At 38.2% G+C, this 16424-nt stretch overlaps 1 protein-coding gene across 2 annotated transcripts in view; it reads left to right on the top strand.

The window, feature by feature from the left end:
- Positions 1–16424, top strand: part of CPSF4L (cleavage and polyadenylation specific factor 4 like) — a 498262-nt gene that overhangs the window by 400051 nt on the left and 81787 nt on the right. The gene's annotated exons all lie outside the window — the stretch shown is intronic.

The following is a 16424-nucleotide window of genomic DNA, read 5'->3' as shown; positions in this document are numbered from 1 at the left end:
ATATCCTAGACCTGGTCATTACCAACATGGGAAATCAATGCTCCACACCTATGGTCACCCCCTCGTTGGTCAGATCAGACCATAAGCTAATCACCCTTAACATCCACATCCCACCCCCAGCCCCCAGTAAAGAAACCTCCATAAAAAACTTCTCAAAGGCCAACTTCATGCTACTCAAGTCAGAAGTTACAAACTTCATGGGTTGCCAACTGGCTTACTGACAAGAATCCACACTGTAAAGGTAGCTGACTCCAAATCCAGCTCCAGACAAGTGGAGTACCTCAGGGTTCAGTCCTAGGACCTCTCTTGTTTGGCATCTACTTCTCTGATGTAAAGGCCACCACTAAGGGACTCTGGCTAGCAAAGTTCGCAGATGACTGCAAACTGGGAGCCATTATTGAATCCCCAAATGATGTGGATACTCTACAAAAGGGCCTTACAGAAACAGATGCTTGGTGCCAGAGCCATGGGCTCAAGCTCAATGCCAAGAAATGTATAGTTATCCCCTTTGGAAAAAACATGTACTCGTGAATTATCACATAGGTGGCAGTACACCAAACACTGAACGTGTGATGAGATACTTAGGGGCACAGGTGGACAGTGGTCTCACCTTCAATAACCACATCACCACAAGAGTCAGGAAATCCTTCTATGTGGCACACCTCATCACTGAGGGCTTTTCATCCAGAAAAAAAGGAGGTCATTGTCCCACTGTACTCATCCCTCATTAGACCCATTATAGAATACAATGCCCCATTTGGTATGTACCTCTCAAGACATCTGCAGCAACTGGAAAGGCCACAGAAATACCTCACTAAAAGAATCACAGGCCTAAAGGAGATGCCCTATGCTGACCACCTTAAAAAAACTCCAGCTATACTCTTGTCGCATATAGTCTACTCCAAGGCGATCTCTGCTTATCATACAAGGCCATGTCAAACCCAGAGCTGTTGGACATGCCACACTTAAAGAAATCCCAATCCCTCAGAGCCACATGCTCCAGGGATCTAAATCTTGTCATCACAATAAACAAAACATGCTGGAGGGATAGGTTCCTGACCCAGAGACTCCCCAGACTCTGGAATAGACTGCCCATACATGTCAAGCAGAGCGCCTCTTTGGCCCTCTTCAAAAGGAACCTTGATGATTGAATGGGAGAAAGGAAATTCACCCCGGGGATCAAGTCAGTCGCCCTGCTAGACAGAAGTCCAGGGAAGTAAATAGTGTGGGAAGAAATAGCCAGGGAATTATGGCTAGGCTTGTATAGGCCCTAGGGCTGATAGCCTAGTACCAACCTATGAACCTATGGAGTCCAACAAATTACCACTGCGAGAGAAAGTAAGGCTGCATAAAAAGGACTAGATACACACAAACCTGGCTTGCATACCATGTGAGCACCCTTGTAGAATATTTAAAGGTCTTCACAATATTGTTTGATGTGTTATTCATTAATACATAGAAGCAATGATGAGCAACATGTAGAAATGGCTGAAGCTGAGCAAGATGCTAATGCACACACCTCTGCAGCATCTCACAATGGTATTCAGATACCTGAAATTGTGTCAGAGGATACAGTGATATTTGTGTCTTGTCTCCATCCTAGATGGGGAGTAACTCTCAACTGAGGGTGAAGTTACTGTAGCTCCCCCCCCATTTGGATTTACTGGTAGAGCACATATCAACTCCTATGTGGAAGCAATCCATATAGCTGAGAGGTTCCAAGGTGCAGCAGCTGTACCTGTAACTCCAATCTTAGAAGTGCATCCTGCTTCATCAATAGGCATGCCCATAATAGACCAGCAGCGTACGTGTACCTGATACTAACAAGCATCACAGTCACCTCTGAATATATGAGCAGCACTGAAAATTAATCAGCAGTTATGCATGAATGTGATCAGGGGCCATTCTGCTGCCATATAGTACTTAATAAAGCTGGTAGGTGTCTTTCACAGCATTTGCAATGATGCTGCCCAGCTATGTGAGGAAACTGAGAAATTATTTTTTCTGGAGAGGGCTATGGTGATGCACAGTGCCACAGTGAGAATCAGTATATGCAGAACTACCAACACCATCATGTTTGCCCAGTGTGGCAGTGTTGTCCATGGCCAGGGTAGGGTACAGTTATAGGATTGCCATGTACATGGGTTATTGCAGGTGACATACTCAATGGCCATGTCCCATACTCAATGGCCATGTCCAGATCCATCAGAAGCACTGCTATATTTTACCATGGATTGCAATGACTGCCCACCTCCAGCACTGGGACCCCTCCCCAGTGACCATTATCCACCACATGAGGTCAGTAGCATAAAGGTACATAAGGCCAAGGCCATGAAGAAGAACACCATCCATGTCCCAGGACGATTTGAGGCATACCCTATCTCGGAAAGTAACACTAGGACACAGCTGTGCAGTACTGCCTGGGTCACTGACACCATCTATCCTTCCCTGGGGACATGTGTCCGACACTCATTTCCTGTCACTATATCCCCTGGCTCTTGTGCATCTGTTTGACTTCTACCTACAACTATGTTTTCCCACTCATTTCATGTTGACAGCATTGCGTTACTGCCCCATCTGGTACCCTGTGCATATGATGACCGCTGTGATGCACACCACCCTTTATCCCATGTGATGTTGAGTTAATATCAGATATTAAGTAGAAACAGACCATGCAATAACCAGCAAAGCCTGGTGGGAAACTGCATGCATTATATTTACTGTTTTTATTCATACTTATCATATCATGGCCCAAAGTTACGAACCTGAATTTACCACTTTGCCGGTTCCATTGCATATTGCAAGCCCCACTGCCTAAGCACTCTTATACCTCATCTTGCTGCTAATGATTGTCATTAACCTCACCTCACCTGCTGTTGCTGAGGATGGATGGTATAACACAGCCACATGATCAGGACAATGATCCTGTCTGCATAGTCATATTGTGAAAAAGAGCATAGACTGCTATTTTTGCTGACTGAATTAGGTAAGTGTTGTAGGGAATCCCTGGATGAACCCAGGCATCAAAATCACTTTCTAGTGTTCCATGTCTGAGTATAGCAGTATTGAAATACATCATATCAATGGATTCAGGATTGTGCATGAGGTCCATGAAGCAGGGTTTAGTGGGGTAGCCAACATCCCTTGCAATATAACACAACAACATTTTTTTGAAGGGGAGATTTACTGCATGAATATCATTTGAATATGTAAATATTTATTCTACCCACTGTGTGCCAAGAATTACCAGAAAGAAGATGATGATGTGGGAAATCTTATTTTGACTGTCTCAGCATGACCTAATTATAATTGTCTTTGGCATCTTATATGCTGAGTAGGACTTGCATCTTTTAGCTGCAGCATTGCACACAAAGTACTGTTCTCATTAAATAACATCAGCACTGACCAAACTGATTCTTTTATAGAAGCGGAGTGGCTTCAGTTGTAAGTGTAAATCATGATTCTGTAGTCAATGTGTTTAGAGGGAAATGTTTATTGTCCTCCTATTTTAATGGTGCTTTCTGAATGTTAGTGATGTCTCCTGTTCTGGGCCAGTAATCAAGGAGCCTGAGTCCTCACCACTGACAATGGTGAGGGTCATTCACTTGCAACAAAAATAGATGCACATAGTATTTCCAGATGCAGCTCTCTGCATCAAGCACAATTTCCCATAACAACACTCAGTCCATGATCTGGATTTCCCGGTCTTTCTCTCCAGACCAACAATAATACTCCCCACTGGCACAGCTGTAGAGTTGAGTCCTCCGGTGAGTGTCCAAGCCAAATCCTCCAAAAACCCTCTCTGTGAAACCAGTACTCTGTGTCCCTACTCCAAGTAGCTGACACACACACTTTTTGATATTTGATTTACACACACACAAACGCACACACAGAGAAAGGTTGGCACAGACTTACTCACTCTGCTGCCCTTTGCCCAGACTATAAGGTAGTTACTGCCACCAGACACTCCAAAGCCATCTACTCTAAGGCTCTTACAAGGGTCCCTAATTATACTGAGTGAAATTAATGTTAACACAAATGGTAATGTTGACGAAACAGAAAACCTTTCAGGAGTGGCCACAGTATTGCCAAATAAGTATAAGTACTCTTAAAGGTTAAAATATTCTCACCAGCCACAATGAAAAGTTTAAATATATTTAATAATAAATAATAAATCATGAAAATACTAAATATCTATTTACAATAAACACCAGAGTTTCAATGACAGGAAATATTAAAAATAACACAGATGAATAGATTCACACAGATGCAGAAAAACAGTACTTAATTAACCTCATTATATTTTCCTGACTGATTTAAAGAATTACTATTCCTGGTTACTTAATAAAGCAAGGAAAGATGAAGTAGGTGAGTGATCCTTCTATGTCAGGTGTCAAAAACAGACTGCTTTGAGACTTCTGTCTCATCTGGTATTACAACATCATTTTTGTGCTGGATTACATACTTTACCCCCCCCCCTTTGCTAGAAACTGAACCAGAATCTCACACATATGTGCCATAATACACACACACACACACACACACACACACACACACACACACACACACACACACACACACACACACACACACTTTGCTAAGATCTGTTGCAACTTCTGGAAGTCTTAAAACAACTTCAAACTTCCACCCTTCCAGGGCAGCAATTAGTTCACCCCAGGGACAAAACAGAAAGCTTCCTAGTACAGATTTATTTTGTCTCTGGCTGCATTGAGACCTGTGATGTACAATCTTTATGGCCTCAATTAAGTAATTTAATTTCAGGATATTTTTTTCTAAAAGTTATCTGGGGCTGAGCTTAACCTCTTCTCTTCCAATATACTTTGTTACAATATTAATTTCAACACTTACAATACAGTCTGAAATACAGGCGTATTTCTTTTTTCTGTCCAGCAGGATCCACTGTTGGTACATTTTTAAGGCAAGCAGCTTTACAAATACATTTTTCAACACAAGCATCTGAACAACTCAGTTTGATATACAAATAACATAATTCTTTACAAAACTCCAGCTAGCTAAGCTGGCATATGTTACACATCCACTGCCCTACTTCTCCTGGCATAGCTGGCAATACCTCATATCATGACAGTCTTGTCAAGCTTTGGCCAATTCTTTTGGGAATTAGAAAACTTAACAGTGATATGCTCCTGATTTGGGACAGGGAAAGTCTCAAAAGGTGTCACCTGAACAGTAGCCTCATTTGTGAACCTACTATATAACAGACAAGGAAGAATATTTTATACTTTGAGTTTACATTGGCAATTAACTGTATATAACTATTTTTGGCCTCTCCTAATTGCCTTTATTTCATTCTGTTGGAAAGCCATCTGCAAAATGGCCAGTATACCTTCTGCATTTTATAGACTGCATTTCCCACTCAGACTTGAGTAAAACTAAACTCCAACTTCAGGTGGTACACATATTCAGACACTGTTTATAAAAAATAAAAATACAAATTACTGCTGAAATGCTCAAGAATGCAATGATAAGAAGTCACTTCAGATCACAGGTTGGTGTTAATTTTCATAGTATGTCATAGCAGCATTACCCAGTTTTTAAGAGTGCAGGCAGTGTTACTGGAAAAAGGAATGTAAAAATTACTTATTAATCAGTAATTTCAAATCAAATGTATGTAGAATGTTTGCAGAAAAGCAATATGTATTGTTTAAACATCGGAGGACCAACAGCTTGCTGATTACGTGATGAAAACAGCATTTCCCTAAAGCAGTATTTTCTAACCAGGCCAGTACTTTCTCTGTGTGTGTCTGTGTGTGTGTGTGTGTGTATATATATATATATATATATATATATATATATATATATATATATATATATATATATATATATATATATATATATATATATATATATATATATTTTTTTTTTTTTTTTTGTTGATATTGCATACCTGTTGATCAAAGTGTGTCGACCAAAGAGATACCGATATTTTGAGTATTTTTGTCAAAAGTACCAAAATCATATATGCACATACATACATGTATATATCTTCATAATACACCATACCCCAGTATTACCCAGTTTTAAAGATTGCAGCCAGTGCTGCTGGACAAATTAAATGTAAAAAGTTACCCAAAATTTCTGATTAGTTAATAATTTTAAAGCAAATGTTTACAGAAAAGCATTGCATTGTTTATACATTTATGGAGTGGGGACATTGGCTTGCTAATACAAAAATGTAGACAACTTTGCATGAAAATGGCTTTCTGGACAAAATAGTACATTAAAGACTGAAAAAATACTAGCAGCATGTTAAATGGTATAATCATGTTAGACAACAAGTCCTCTAAATAAACTCATAAATTATTAAAGTCAAGACTTTTGATGATAATGTTTTTTTGATTATAAAATATTTCTTTGTTTTAGAAATGGAATACTTCTACACTGTTACAGGAAGGGGTATGTTGTAGTTATGTATCCAGAACTAGTTCAAGCTAGCCACTCCAGTGGCATAGAGGAATAAATGTCCAGTCCACAACCCATGCAATCCCAGTTTGATTAGTAGCTCAGCTGACTGAGCAGCATGGTATGGATGGACTTTCCCAGTCAGGGGTGGGTGATCAAGTGGATGTTTCCTATGGCAATCCCTGGTGAAGCCTGTGAACATCACAGACTGAGCATACTCCAAGGAGGAGAAAGGGTGGTGGGTGGGCATGGTTCAGCTGCTGTGGAGGTACAGGTGGAGGGATACACTGCACATTCCCATTGCATGTCCTCCCCTCAAGTGTAAACATAGTCACCACACTGTGAGGGAGTGTAATGAGTAGGCCCCAAGTCAAAATGCCCCCAGCTGAAGGTGATAGCCAAGACCTCCAAGGCACCCTAAGATTTTGCTACCAGCCCCACCTATATTGGAGGATCTGAGAGAGAATAGGAGTGGCCGGTAGACCCAGAGTGAATGTAGGGCACATGGTAAGGAAGACTACAGGATGAAGCAGGGCGCAAAATGTGCTTAAAACACTTAAAATTTAAGAAAACTGCTAAATGAAAACTTGGAAATTAAAAAAAATGTGTCTTGTTTTGATTTTGTGCAGTACTGATACTTCTGTTTCACTCCAGATGTTTAATAATAAATTTTAATTTCTTACACCCCAAATTGCCTGATGGCAACTACTATGCTCTTATTTTTCAGTCCATCTTATTTGATTTCATAATGTATTTTATGTCCACATATACAAAGTAGATAAGATTTGTTTCTGCAATAGGTTATAAAATTGCAATTCTGTGAGTCACTGCTGAAAAGATTGCCTCTGGAAAAAGTATCTTTCTTCTTTTTTTACTGAGTTATTCACATATTTGTTAACTTTAAACTGCTAGAAAACCTTTCATTATACCTTTACTTTTTATTCCAGGTAATGTGTGTGCACTGCACGTTTTTGATAGTTATTCAAAGATAAAGTACTAGCATGTTTGCACACCATCCCTCACACTGTCTTAATTAGGTGTCAGCGTTGCCTGGCCAGTCTTGTAAAGCAGCATCATGCAATTTCTAGCATTCTACCCATATATCCATTCATGCTTACAAATTGCATGCCCTCTCTGTTTGTGTGGGTTTTCAAACTACACACAAAATGCAGCCCAACCAAAAATCAAATCTGAGAATCTCTTGCTGTGAGTTGACAGTGTAAATTACTTACTCTGCTAACCATCAGGCCTTACTGTCCACAAATATCTACAGTTACATGAATAAAATTCCCACTTCTCTGGCCAAAAATGAGTACTTCCAAGTTTGTTTATATAGCATTGTATTATAACTGATCCATGCAGTACTTCCCCTTTTGTTTATGTAGCATTGTATTATAAGTGATCCATGCAATACCTACCAGTTTATATAGCATTGTATTATAACTGATCCACACAGTACTTCCAGTTTGTATACATTACATTGTATTATAACTGATCCATGCAGTACTTCCCAGTTTGTTTATGTAACATTTTATTATAGCTGCTCCATGCAGTACTTACCAGTTTATGTAGCAGTGTATTATAACTGATCCATGCAGTACTTGCATGTCTGTTTATGTAGCATTGTATTATAACTGATTCATGCAGTACTTCCAGTTTGTTTGTGGCATTTTAATATAACTGATCCATGCAGTACTTGTTTGTTTATGTAGCATAGTATTATAACTGATCCATGCAGTGCTTCCTCTTTTGTTTATGTAGCATTGTATTATAACTGATCCATGCAGTACCTACCAGTTTGTCGCATTGTATTATAACTGATCTATGCAGTACTAGCATTGTGTTATAACTGATACATGCAGTACTTGCCTGTCTATGTAGCATTGCATTATAACTGATGCATGCAGTGCTTACCAGTTTATGTAGCATTGTATTATTCATCAATTATCTTCATATATAATTAATTTATGAAATGCAAGCTCTTTCAAAAAAAAAAACTTTGACTAAGTTCAGGTACTATAAATTTCACTTTCAAGAGAGACTGCAAGGATGTAAATCTGTGGAATGTGGCCATATGTCTCAGCTTGGTGCAACAAATATGGGCAAAGGCTCAAAAATAGGGGCATTTTTTTAAATATTGCTGCATAAACTTAAAGATTTGATAAAATAATAGGTGTTTCATTTGTAGGCATTTGCAGAATAACTCAACTCATTATTTACTGACTTCAGTTGCCAGTGATGTTCCAGTAAATCTCAAATTTTATGAGGAAAAGTCTAAAAATATAAGGTAAAATTCTGGACATTCTGAGAAACTGTGAACAATTAAGACTTCCACAATTTTTGTTTCTATACCTTTTGGAATAAAAATGCCCCCTCCCTCAACATACCTAGAACTCCAGTCCAAGCAACAATCTATTAATTAACATTGGTATTTAAAAAAAAGCTTCCACTATGATTGGACAAAACTGAATGCACTGAGGATCTGAATCCTCAAACTACATTAATTGAAAAAAATGACTAAGAAGATAAACACCCCAATAACCCACAAACTTACATATACCAACTCCATGTTCACAGCAACTCAACAAAGGGAGAAATTTGGAAGGGGCATACGATCAGCAGTACTGACTGGCAATGATGTCCAGCGGAAGAACTGTGATTGTCAGTGGGTTGAACTGCAGTCAACTGGAGATCAAGCATTCAAACTTCGTCCACCAGTAGGGTAACACAAAACACACCTATAAATCCTATATCTGCATCTTCACAATACATCTCCTATAGCTATTTGCCCCAGCCTCCTTATTTCTGAACTAAAGACCTAACACTTCTATATTTTATTGAAATTCCTATGCCCTTTAGCTTTCCTGTATGCAATCATTTTAAAATACTAAATATTGCTTCCCCATGATGACAAAGTGCAAAGCAAAATATTACAGTTCCATGTGGTAAAATCTATACAGAATAACATGCACTATTTCTGTGGTACACAAAGCAGGCCTTTCAAACGTTCAGTATAGTGTTGCTGCAAGTTGCTTCCCCATTAAACAGTGTCTTCTGACTGATGCATGAAACATGTCGAAATAAAGTAAAATATTCATTATACTTATACAAGTTAAGTAAGTTTATCATCCCCTTTTTGTTCAGCTGCACACAGTCCAGCATGCGATTACTTCTCCCTACTGTGCATCACAGACTAGAGCAATGATCCCCATTACACAATGCACCAGGTGATGCCTGCTAATATGCAAATGAAATTAAGCATCCCCTTGCTTATATGAATAAAATAAGTTTCTCATTTTCTGCCTGTTCTGCTCAAACAGCACAGCCTTCTGTTACATTTCGCTATGTATTACCTCAGGATAGCACTTGCCAAACAGCAAAGAGCATATTGTTGAATGCTGCTTGTATCAGTGCAGGGGTGTAACCAGAAATGTGTACTTTGTTCTCAAAGTTTATACTGCCCCCTCGTCACCCATCTGTCATTTAAAAAATGTACTCAACTCTCAAAATGTTGCTCCTCTGCACTTCAGAAAGAAATGCTTTTGCAGTCATTGCTATTTGTAACCATAAACACTATTTTAGAGGTACATCCTTCTTAAGGAAAACATGTTTTCTATAGCATTATACAGTAGGCAATAGTTCAGACTGTTATAAATAGCTATGGTACTGCCTGAGCTGTAAATTTTCTGAGAGATGCTCAGAAAAAATGCACACAGTTGAGTATAGTGAGTATACATAGCTACACTCTAGCATTACTGCTGTACCATTAATACATATCTTACAATGGCTAGAAATCCATGATTCATAGATTTTATATCCAGCATGCCTGAAAGATATAAATAAGCTAATATATAGTTTAGTTGCACTTATGTCAGTTTTCCGTAACCCTGAATAATATTTATTTTGCTGTTATACACTTTGTTATATATTATAATGGCTGCTGTTATGTTTGATCAGCAACATTTTACTGATAAAATTTATTTTTTATAAACATCTGTGCATAAAATGGAGAAATTCTTAATGCACTGATGCCACACAAGATGCGTTTGTTTGTTAGGTGGGTTAGAGCACTGATCCACATGAATTTATTTCAGACCCAAGCCAGGAGCAATGTTTTGTTAAATGGCTTGCTCAAACTGCAGACAGAGAGGCTAAGGAATATCAAATCTTTGACTACAGCAAGCAGTTCATAAAGAGCTCATTGCCTTACTGCTTTGCATTAACTTCTAGACTGTCAAATTCATAATAAAGCCATATGGTCTCACCCTTTTTAATACCATGATGGAAATGGACGTCATTCCTAAGTCAAAGTACAGTTAAAGTTCATGAAATTAGTATTGTCAGCCAAAAGTGCTCTTTGCAGCACCAGCAATGTGCCCAGTAATGACTCCTTCTGTAATTAGTATGGAGTTACGTGTATTGGTAATGTATCTAAATATGATGGTAGACTCTTTTTTTTTTTTTTTTTTAATAAGACCCATTGCTCCTACAACTATTGGAACTGTCTGGGTATCCTTCCACCACATTGCTCTCATTTCCACTTGCAGATCCTGACATTTTACGACTTTGTGTCTCTGCACGCAGGACACTGTAGTCACTGGATGTGGTGATTTCAGTGATCAATGCTACTTTTGTCTTCTTTTCTTGGATCACTATATCTGGTTTTCTAGCATCTCTCTTTTGAACTGTTGGTAATGGATGATCCCATCTGATGTAGACTTCTTCATTTTCTATGATGCTTTGTAGCTCATGTTTCCAGTGTTGTTTAGCCACATCAAAACCGTAATGTTTGCACAATCCCCAGTGCAACAGTCTTGTCACATTATTATGATTCTTTACTTAGTACATTGTAATAAAATGTACTAAATATGGTCTATAAAGCTGCATAAATGTTCACTTTATTTTATAGAGAGATGTGATCACAATTCAGTTTGATGAGTTTATAAACTAAAGCCAGAATGACTATTTTTAACTCCACAAAGACTTAATTAATGAACAGGAGCTCTCCTTTTCCTATTAAAATGAGGACAAAGCCAGGTACATGAAAACCTAATGCCATTGTCTCTGAACTGCAAGTAGCTGCGAATATTTTTTGCCTCACTAACAGTAATCATGCTGTCCCTGGCATTTAGTACATTTTATTACAATTTACTAAGTAAAGAATCTCAAGTCCACTGAATTATGAATTCCATGTCAACAGCAAATGCTTATGTTATTACTAGTGAAAATTATGTATCCGGCCACAAGTTCTACAATGCAGAAATCGACACTAGAAGTGCGCATTATATTCCTGCTCTGCTGCATTAAACTGGAGGATGAGCCATATGCTATGTTCAATGCCCCTTCTTATCATTCAAAGTTAAAAGCATGTAGAGATCTGGATTAATGCTGGATTAATGCCAGCCTCACTGATATGTAACCTGAAGGCACCATTACCTGCTTGAATTTCTGAAATGTAAATGTATTATTTCACCATGTTACTTCCTATGTGATAACATGCTACTGATTATAAGGAACAGAAAGATATATAACAATGCCCTTACTGTACTCTTATCAGATACACGCAAGCACACACACCCTCCCACCTTTTACACCCCTTACATTAGCATAGATTACGTAAACCTCATCAAAAGACTTGAGGTTCATAACTCTCACAACTGTAGTAAACAACAGTAAAATCTCAACAAGCACTGAAGCCACAGATAACAGCAACAACAATGTTGTCCTCCCACAAAACAGAAAATCAAAAACGTGTTGAAATGCAGTTTCAGGCATTTATTCTGTACTCCTCTTTTTAATGCACTGAGGCCATATATTTCAATTGTTATTGATCTTTTTTGCTTCTGGATTTGTACCTCATTTTCATAAGGTATGATTGTTTTGACAAAACCATGATAAATACACCACCTTAAAGTATTGCTAGGCTTGTAATTCTTCAGAAAATACAATATTTACCCCTTTAACTTTCAAGTGAAAAACACCAATATTAAAAAAAAAGTTCTTGAGTTTGGGACCATTTTCCCTCAACATTCTCTCTCATTCTCAGGTTAAGAATTATAGTCCTGTTTCTGTTAGGTCCAGCAACATATTCTGATGCAAAGTTTGTAAAAATATTACTTTTCAGGAATTTCCCTTTTGTCAGCTCAAAAATCTTGCAATGATCCTGTTTTCTTTTCTTTTTTTATGAAAAAGTGACTCAGACTACTATATTAATCCTAAAGCTGCACATTTTTGCTTCAAAAATGCCATCTACTAAATGGGTTTTCATTTACAGTATCATATTACTATAACCTAAAGCTTAATATATGCTGTTCAGAAGCTACATCTCTGAGTTTTCTCATTATTTATCCTTTGAAGTCCCACTAGGCTAGTAGTCTCTCTTCAGGGGAGGCCTGAGGTTATATTTATAGTATTAAGGGAAATTTGGCCAGGTCACCAGGGATTTTCCCCCTACTGTTTTTTTTCCCCAATAGGTTCTGTGAGATCTTTTCCATTCACCTGAGCTACCACCAACACAAGCAGACAGGAACTCCATTTACTGTTTCATCCAAAAGGCATCACTCTCAGGAGTGCAGCACCCCCTACTGCTGCACTGCAGTGTCATCTGTGTGAACATTAATCCAATCATTTGAAGTGGGAATAGAACCCGCAGTCTTCTGCTCTTCCAGAACCAAAGGCAGGTGTGCTCTTTGTTGCACCACTGACACTACTGAGTATGTTTAATTTGTAAGAAGTCTGTTATTGGGAAGGGGTAACACACTGCTTATAGGACTGGCATGCCGAGCTCTTCATGCTGTCATTAATTCATCTGCATTTCTATATGTGTCACCAGTATGATGAGCTGCCTTACAGTACCCCACCAGCACCCAGATGGGTGAGCTGGCACTGAGCACACTCACTATTACCATCTCTGACTCACACAGGTTGAATCGGATGCAGTCAGGTCTTCGCTCCTCAGGGATCAGCTCTTTGCCACATACTGTTCTCATTATTTATGAATGACTTGCCTAATGACATATCAACACTATTATGTATGCAGATGATCGGCTAGTTTTATAGTTTTATTGGTAAATAAAACCATTTCTGGGGTTCAACACATAAATACTGTGCAATTTTACTACTCTACGTAATTGGCCACCTAACACTAGATTAATAATTCATCCTCAAAAAATCTATTATGCTATTTTCTACTCTTCAAAAACATGCTCATCTCCAGTTTATGATAGTAAGTAGTAACTAAAATAACCCAGCAAGCATGTCTAGGATTCCTTCCTGACCCTGCCATAACATTCTCAAGCCATGCAGACAATACAATCAACAAAAAACACTTTCATAACAGAGACTTTGCAGTCTATAGCTAGAAATGTCCTCAGACCCAAAATTGAATATTCCCCTACCTTTATTAACACTTCACTCTGGCACAAGCATACAAAATCTATAGATATTGGAAAGCGAAATCTATCATTTTGTACCTCAGTGAGGTCCTAAAGGGGTTCCACTGCCTACCGATTACTAGAGGAGCTGCTATGTACTTGTTCAGAACGGTCATGCTAGTTCGATGCTTCTAGTAAAATCAACCTGACGAATAAGGGAATCATTGTACTAACTGATAGGAAGTCAGGATAATGGCCTAACAAAATTCTGTCTTAGCACTACCATATTGAAAAGGGCCCTCACTAAACTCTGGCCAGCGAGATGGAATCCTCTATCCTGAAAAATGTTCCTCTATCCTGAAAAATGTTCCTCTCAAGTAATATTGGATGGATCCAAGGCTAAAAAATGTTCCTCTCAAGTAATATTGGATGGATCCAAGGCTAAATTAACACTAGATAAGTCACTGTAGGTTTTTACAGACTTACTGGAACCGGAATATTTACAAGTACTCATACTAACAGAGCTGCATTTTTGCTGTTTGATGCACTTTCAATTTTATCAATTTTTATATGTACTTGCTCCTCTGGAGCAGGGTCATAGTTGAAAAAGGGCAACTGACCATTCCACTTACCCGGTTATCAAATGTCCAATATATAAACACTGTGCAAACAATAAATATATCTGTGGGCTGGATTAGTTCTGTGGTGTATAGTACAGGTTCCTCAAACCATCAAGAATATTGTTGCTTTTCTGTTTCACATTTCACAAAATGTTTCCAAATATGTAAAACAGTGCACCATTCCACGTGACTATAATTGATTATTGGTTTGAATTATTGATGATCAGCGAATAGTTTCTCTGATGGTAGAGATTATGCTGCTGGATATTTCTTCCCAATATCTTTATCTTTCACAAGTGCATTAGTGCCATACAATTAATATAATCTCTGCAGGGAGTTTTACTGCCCCCTAATTGGGTATGACATATGATGTTGCTGGATAACTAGGGACAAATCAAACTGACCATGTTTAAGGCATGTCATTCTTAAAAAAAAAAAAAAAAAAAGCATTAAGGGAAGTTTTGTATGCATTGATAGAATGTTAATTCCTAGCTGGAACAAGTAGGGTTTAGCTCTGCTTTGTGGCAAATATGACAGCTGTAGGCCCATATCATTGATTTGGGGTAGGAAACTCAATTGTTTACATATCTACAAAAGGAGAACCTTATCCAATAACTCAGAAACTGTAATAGTGCTTTTAGCTGATCAATTGGCTGTCGCACAATAGGTAGGATATAGTGAGTTTTTATTTTTACTGCTCAGGTCATGTCTATTTCAGTTGAATGCATTAGTACATATATGGTAGGATCAAAGCAAGTCTGTTCATTTTACCCTCTTTCTGGTCTCATGCGGCTACATATTTTTGTGCAAATTTACCTTCCATTTGGCAAAAAAAAAAAAGTATCCTGCTACACCACCAGTGACCTAGGTTGAATTAGTGATCTGAGGGCAGTACGGCATGGCTAGAAAGTGAATACCAAGCACACTGTGGTCTGTTTTTCCTTTGTCTTTATAGGAGCACAGATGACAGGCTGCCATTGGTTCATTTGCTTGTCCTTGTTGGGTGCATATAACTGGCATAACTGGTGCATCTTCTCAGATATGAGCCTTTTCATTAGGCTAATCATGAGTGGGGCTGCACAATTATTGGAGTCTTTAGAGTGAGTAGTCCTTGGGAAAGAAAATAGAAACCTCCTGATGGAGTTCTAAAGGTTTTATGGATATTTTGATATCATCTTTAGTTACTGAACTTCATTTGTTCAAACAATAGTTTGTTTTTTCGACATTTTTCTTCAAAATGAATGCATACTTTTCTAGTATTGTGTGACCTTGGAGTTAGTATATTACGGGTACGTGAGTAGACCACCACATCCATAATTTCACATTTCATTTTGTTACTTTTGTGTTTTAGTACAATGTTGATGATTTTCAAAATCCATCATTAACACCATAGTAAGTGTTGGCAAATGTATGTCACACATGTTATTTTTGGTTGTACTTTTTCTCAAAACATTTGTCCGTTTTTCACCTTTCATTATATTGCTACCTTCAACTTTGGTCCCTAAAAGCTAAACCTTCCAGGAGGAAAGAAGCCTCTTTCTGGAGTACTATGTGATAAGGAAGCAATACAAGAAAGGCCATGACCCAAGTGCCCTGAGATCAGCAAGTGTCGTGACTAGCAAAGAAAGAAAGAAAAAGCACAACGAAATGTGTGTGTGTTATAAAGCATGCGCTCAGGTCTCCCAGAGTAATGAAGGGCTTTATAACTTGCCACAGTAACTTCCTCTGGTTGCACTCTAAAATTGTCTCAGGACCTAACCATTTCGGGGAGACTTAAAAATGCAAATGTCATTTTATTTCCACATTCTTTATTTTAATACCATTCTGCTGAGATGTGCTGTCAAAGAACTACTATTATCTGTATGTGATGCAGAGCTGTGTGTCATGTACTAATAATTATTATGCATGTTTAAGATTGTACAACTTCCTAAGCTCAGGAATGCCACAAACTAGCAATCCTTTCTAAGGAAAGGAAGCTAAGGGATCCGGG

Source organism: Protopterus annectens, chromosome 10.part0 (assembly GCF_019279795.1).
Source record: "Protopterus annectens isolate FY-2018-M chromosome 10.part0, PAN1.0, whole genome shotgun sequence".
NCBI classification, from domain to species: domain Eukaryota; kingdom Metazoa; phylum Chordata; order Ceratodontiformes; family Protopteridae; genus Protopterus; species Protopterus annectens.
Note: the sequence above shows the minus strand (reverse complement) of the source record. Positions and strands in the feature narration are given on the sequence as shown.